The sequence below is a fragment of the Hylobates moloch genome, unplaced genomic scaffold, assembly GCF_009828535.3.
Source record: "Hylobates moloch isolate HMO894 unplaced genomic scaffold, HMol_V3 SCAFFOLD_5, whole genome shotgun sequence".
NCBI classification, from domain to species: Eukaryota; Metazoa; Chordata; class Mammalia; order Primates; family Hylobatidae; genus Hylobates; species Hylobates moloch.
This window is the reverse complement of record NW_026652280.1, coordinates 144,307,059-144,314,059: the sequence shown is the minus strand read 5'-3', so window position 1 is coordinate 144,314,059 and position 7,001 is coordinate 144,307,059.

Genomic DNA, 7,001 nt, shown 5'->3' with positions numbered 1-7,001 from the left:
GGTCCTGGAGAGGATGTGGAGAAATAGGAACACTTTTACACTGTTGGTGGGACTGTAAACTAGTTCAACCATTGTGGAAGTCAGTGTGGCGATTCCTCAGGGATCTAGAACTAGAAATACCATTTGACCCAGCCATCCCATTACTGGGTATATACCCAAAGGACTATAAATCATGCTGCTATAAAGACACATGCACACGTATGTTTATTGCGGCACTATTCACAATAGCAAAGACTTGGAACCAACCCCAATGTCCAAGAACGATAGACTGGATTAAGAAAATGTGGCACATATACACCATGGAATACTATGCAGCCATAAAAAATGATGAGTTCATGTCCTTTGTAGGGACATGGATGAAACTGGAAATCATCATTCTCAGCAAACTATTGCAAAGACAAAAAACCAAACACTGCATGTTCTCACTCATAGGTGGGAATTGAACAATGAGAACTCATGGACACAGGAAGGGGAACATCACACACTGGGGACTGTTGTGGGGTGGGGGAGGGGGGAGGGGGGAGGGATAGGAGATATACCCAATGCTAAATGATGAGTTAATGGGTGCAGCACACCAACATGGCACATGTATACATATGTAACAAACCTGCACGTTGTGCACATGTACCCTAAAACTTAAAGTATAATAATAATAAAATAAAAAAATAAAAAAAAGAATACTTCCTGTAAAAGAAAAGAGTGACTGCCACTGAAAGGAGCACTAAGAAAGGCTTTATTGAGGAGACAGTGTTGGAGCTGGGTTTTGAAGGACAAGTAGGGGTTTTCTAGGCAAATAAAATAGAAAAAAATTTTAGTATTCTGAAATACCATAAATTATGTGAAAAGCAAACAGATGTGGCAGAGCATGAGATAATCTGAAGGAGAAGTACAGTGTGGTTTGAACAATATAGTTTGTCTGATGGAGTGTGGTGGACCAAAAAAGTCTGAGAGATAGATTGAGGCCAAATTGAGAGAGGCCTTGAACATCCCTTGAGTTCTGGAACTGATGTCTGCCATTTTATACCCACTGGCAGAAGGAGGGAGGGGAAATAGGTATTAATGTTTAGTGAGTTCTCTTAAATGCCAGGTACTATACTTCATGTCTTATTTATATTATTAATAATATTTCATTTAATATAATGAAATAGTTCTCACAGCCATACAAGGAAGTAGGCTCCAATCACCATCATCATCATTATTACTGAGAATATGCAAATTATAAAGGTGACATTCACTGGATTTTCACAAAATGAACATACCAGTGTAAGTAGCAGCCAGATTGGAAAACAGAATACGGAACCCCAGAAGCTACCTTGGGTCCTCTTCTAGTCATTACACCTCCAAGAGTAACACTACCTTACTACTAACCCTGTAGTTTACCGTTGCCTATTTTTGAACTATAGAAGTAGATATTGCACTTATAAGATTCAAAATATTATATTGGATAATATTTTATGTATAGTGTATTTTCTTCAGTGTAATGCTTGTGAAATTCATTCATGCAGGCCTATGCAGTTGGAGTTCACTCTTTTTCCTTGTGGTATAATATTCCATTGATGACTATGTCATACACTATTTATCCAGCCTTGAAGACCTTACTATTATCTTCCTTTCAAAAATGACAAAACCAAAACTTGGATAGGTTAAAAAACTAGTTTTAAATCACAGAACTAGAGAGTGGCTGAACTGAGACTGGTCTAGTATCATATTATTCTAAAGGCTAAACAGCAATATAAGATGTGGTTTGAATCACTTAATCTCTAGTCAACAATAATTTATTTAGTGCTTGCTCAATAAGTTACACAATAATTTATTGTGTTCCAAGAACCTTTTTAGCTTCCAAGAGCATAATAAGAAACAAAGCATATTCTCTGCCCTGTTGAGAAACATTCAGACGTACAAAAAGATAACTTAAGTTCCCAATAAGTGCTATGAGGAAGATACTCATAAACATGCATGGAATATTGACTTTGCAGAGGGTCCCGTTCTGTTCTGAGTACTTTATCTGTATTACTTCATGTAATTCTCAAAACAAATCCATGTGGTACGTACAGCAGCTGCCTGTGATCCTTATTTTACAAAGGAAGGTCTGAAGCGTGGAGACTTGAAGTACCCAGCCTTATGTCCCATGGATAGGAAAGAGAGGAGCCAGGTTCCAATGAGGACAGTGAGGCTGCAGGCCCTGCGCACATGATCACACCTTTAGGAAGGGTGAAATAATTTGTGAAGGGTAAAGGGATATAGAATGAGAGGCAGATTGTTAGGAAAGGCCTCCATGAGGGGGGAATGTTTGAGCTGGGGACCCAAATAGTAAAGAGGAGGTATTTATTCAAAGATCTGGAGAGAGAACGACCCAAACGTAAGAAGCAGCAAGCAGAAAGATAAAAACACCCTGAGTCAGGAATGACCTTGGCATATTTAAGGATCAGAAGGAGGAAAGTGGAGGGAAATGAGGCCTTGGCCAAGTACAGGTTGGGAGCCCTAGAGACATGGGTTGAAACACCACCTTTAGCCCACACCAAATGCCATTTCTCTTTCTGCATTGTTGTTTTCTAATCAACTGCATTGGTTTCTTATGTGGAATGGGTAGAATGATGCACATAAATGCTTAGAACACTGACAAAGGAAGTCGTACGTATTCAAAATTTGGTTTCTTCCTGCTCTTGCTCTTCTCCAATGTCACTCCTACCCTGATGGTGGTTGTGAAACCGGGAACACAGTAGGAGGAGGCCAGTGGGTTGTGTAAGAATGTGTTTAACTTACATTTCCTCAGAGTTGCCCATCTGCTATTTTTCACTACTGATCACACATTGCCAGCTGGGGTTTGGAGCTGTCATGAAGGGCATCTCAGGTCAGAATCCTTTTCACATTCATGTGTCAGATGTGACAAGGAGTCAGAGTAAAACAAAAATAGAGGACAGGAAGAACAGGAGGCTCAATGAAACTTTACCAGGACACCTCTGAAATCTGGAACTGTGTTTCCAGGAAAGCCAGAAATCTGTTGGGGTTCCTTTCAGATGAAAAAAAAACAAACTGTTCCTGTTTGGGAGTAGTTATTATTTGTGAGGCAGGATGCTCTACACTGTCTCAAGGGGAGAAAATGTTATGTGCTCCTCGTAGTTGTGAGCCTGTTCTAATTATATGCCTCCTTGATTATTGTTCTGCAGATTGATTAGAACCATATTCAAGACATTTGTAGATCATGGTTCCTGGACACTTCTATATGTTAGCAAATCAAGTATGATTTATCCCCGGAATTATTGGTTAGGGACGGCTTCTTTTTTTCAATGCATGTTCTCCCTAGCTTATAATTTTAATTAGCGCTTGCTCCCAGTTCACACTGAGAATGGGGATGATTGTCACTTCAGCACTGATGCACAGCCTTTGCTTGTAATGCAACTTTGACTTTTGCATTCAGATTCCTTAATCAATGCTGGATGGAGGATAAGGGATACTGCTGAATTAAAGTTGCAGTGCAATAGGAAATTCAATAGCTTTCAATTTAGGAGGTGAATTTGAATTAGATTGCTGCTAGACAAAGCTGGATTTAACAATCCAGGGATCCTTATCCACCGCACCCAATTCTGGGTGAAGATCATCCTTCTCTCACATCCCGACCCAATGGCAAGGGACTAGACCTATACGCTGGAGAGGGTCCAGCACACCTGGGGAGACCCTGCTGTCACTCTTCTCTGTTGCTTGCAGCTTCTTGAAAAAGCTAATTGCAGCTATCATCGTTGTGCTATTGTTGCAGCGTTTTCTGATTAGACCGCCTCAGCATCTTTCTTCCTGCCACGTGGAGACATCAGATTTTCTCCCCTTTCTTCTTTTACATTGAGGGAGATAAACAGTGGCTTCCTTGGAAGTTCCCTATCTTCTGGCTGTGGCAATGTCTGTGTATGAGGAAAATGCAATGACTTCCTGCAAATGTAAAACAATTGTGAGAAAAACCTGCTTTGAATTTCTGATTACCCTCCTTTCACCCAAGATAATGTTGTATTTTTTCTTGAAAGATCTAGTATCTTGAACAAGATAATTATATTCCTTCTAATACTCAAGTAGAATTTCCCCTCTGTGAAATACAAGAGAGGTACCTATTTCAAAAAATTTAAGTTCAAATTTAATCACGTTGTCTCTGAACTTTGAGTGAAATTTAATTATCCTCATCTTGACTCACATTGACTAATATACAAACAGAGCCAGTGAGAGTGGAAAAGTGAGAATATATGGGAAAGAAATAAAGAGCTGAGGGGACTTTGACAGAAGTTTGGAATTTTCAAGAATGCAATCCGTTCCAGCAAGTTCAACCTTTTTTTATTTTCCTACAAATGCAATTCGTATTAAAATACAATATTGCTTGGCAGTGCAAATATGAATGTTTAACAAGTTGACGCAGTTTAAATGTTCCCGGGCCCAGGCTTAACAGAATATTGTAAGGAAGATTTACTTTCATGAAGTGAAAGTAAGTGTTTTAAATGAAGTCGAATATCCTTGAGGATTTTTATCACCCACTAAAGCTTAGAGAGGCCATTTTATCCTAGAGTTGAGTTTGATTATCAGAAACCAGTATAAACTTTGCCCTAAATAAACAGTTCAGGTAAGGAAAGGATTTTTCCTTAGTAAAATTAATGTTTTGATGTTGTTATATTATGGTTCTAGAGAGAAATTAATGTTTTGATATTGTTGTTTTATGGTTCTACACACACAGAGAGATTTATTTTATGGAATTGGCTTACAAGATGATGGGAGGCTCGGCCAGGTCGGGTGGCTTACACCTGTAATCCCAGCATTTTGGGAGGCTGAGGCTGAGTGGATCACTTGAGGTCAGGAGTTCAAGATCAGCCTGGCCAATATGGTGAAACCCCATCTCTACTAAAAATACAAAAATTAGCCAGGCGTGGTGGTGTGCCCATGTAATCCCGGCTATTCTGGAGGCTAAGGCAGGAGAATGGCTTGAACCCAGGGGGCGGAGGTTGCAGTGAGCCCAGATCATGCCACTGCACTCCATCCAGCCTGGGCGACAGAAGAAGACTCTATATCCAAAAACAAACAGAAAGAACCAGGGAGGATGGCAAGTCCAAAATCTGCAGGGTGGGCAGCAGACTGGAGACCCAGGGGGAACTGAGGCTGCAGTTTAAGTCTGAAGGCCGTCAGGCTGAAGAAATTTTTCTTGCTCTGGAGAGTCTTTTGCTCTGTTCAGGCTTTCAACTGATTGGATCCGGCACACCACATCATAGAGGGCAATCTATTTCATTCTTTTTCAAAGTCCGCTAATTTAAATGCCCATCTCACCCAAACACTGTCATAGAAACATCCAGAATAATGTTTCAATACTTGCCTGGGCACTGCACTCCAGCCAAGTTGACATATAAAATTAATCATTGTAGTTGTTGATGACAAATTTTATTTCTACATTCAGTCTGAGACATTTTCAAAGGATTATTCCATTGGCTTTTAGGTTTTCTTTATTTGTTAAATATTTTAAATTTTAGGACTCTTTATATCAGAATCAATAATAATTACTGTGTAACGGACTGGGATTTTAGGAGTAAAAAAATGTTAAAATGTGGATAATTAGGGCTATATGGATAGGGAGAGCTACTCATAATAAAGAGTCCAGCTGCAGAGGTCTCTCTGCTCTTCCCATTCTTCATCACCTGCATCTGACAATTGCCAAGCATCAGTTTAATTCTCTTTCCATGAAAGAAGATAAAACTGTTGTTTATTCTTTGCAAAGGCACACTGATAAGTCCTTAAACACATTATTTCAATTCACGCATCTTAAAATCGACAGCATCTTTTCCGTTTCTGTTACCAGTGCCTTGGTGTGTGTTCCATCATATCAGTTCCTATAGAACGTCCTGCTCTCTCTCCACTCTCCAATACAGACACTGTATTAACACCACATTTATTTTTTCCAAGACTTTGCTCCCCTCTTTCCACTCCCTTGCTTCCCAGTGACAGCAAAATAAAATCTTCATTCTTGATTCTTGGCATTCAAGGCTCTCCATGGCCTGACCCCATCCCACCTGACCCAACTGTTCACAAGCACTTTCTGTTTTCTTTTTTCTTTTCTTCTTTCTTTCTTTCCTTCCTTTCTCTTTCTTTCTCTTTCTTTCTTTTTCTTTCTTCCTTTCTTTTCTTTCTTTTCTTTCTTTCTTCCCTTCTTTTCTTTCTTTATTTCTTTCTTCTTTCTTTCTTTTCTTTCTTTCTTTCTTTCTTTCTTTCATCTCTCTCTCTTTCTTTCTTTCTCTTTCTTTCTTTCTCTTTCTTTCTTTCTTTTTCTTTCTTCCTTTCTTTTCTTTCTTTCTTCCTTTCTTTGCTTTCTTTCTTCCTTTCTTTCTTCCCTTCTTTTCTTTCTTTCTTCCTTTCTTTTCTTTCTTTCTTTCTTCTTTCTTTCTTTCCTTTCTTTTCTTTCTTTCTTTTCTTTTCTTTTCTTTCTTTCTTTCTTTCTTTCTTTCTTTCTTTCTTTCTTTCTTTCTCTCTCTCTCTCTCTTTCTTTCTTTCTTTTTTTTTTTTTTTGACAGAGTCTCGCTCTGTAGCCCAGACTGGAGTGCAGTGGCGTGATCTTGGCTCATTGCAACTTTAGCCTCCTGGGTTCAAGCGATTCGCCCGCCTGACTCCTGAGTAGCTAGAATTACAGGCGCCTATCACCACACCCAGCTAATTTCTGTATTTTTAGTAGATACAGGGTTTCGCCATGTTGGCCAGGCTGGTCGTGAACTCCTGACCTCAGGCGATCTGCCCACCTCCACCTCCCAAAATGCTGGGCCCTGTTCACATGCACTTTCCACTGCTGTCCACCACTAGGTTTCCAGTCCAGCCGGGCTGTTCAGTGTCTCACTCCAAGCCTTGCTCTTGCATGTTTCCATCTATCAAAATCCCACCTGCCATCCTTTCTCTGAAGATTCTCTGATTTCCAGACACCAGGATCTACAATTTGATGGACTCTTTAAGCAAGTGTTATCTGTTTCAGGCATTTTATCCCAGTGTAAACGAAA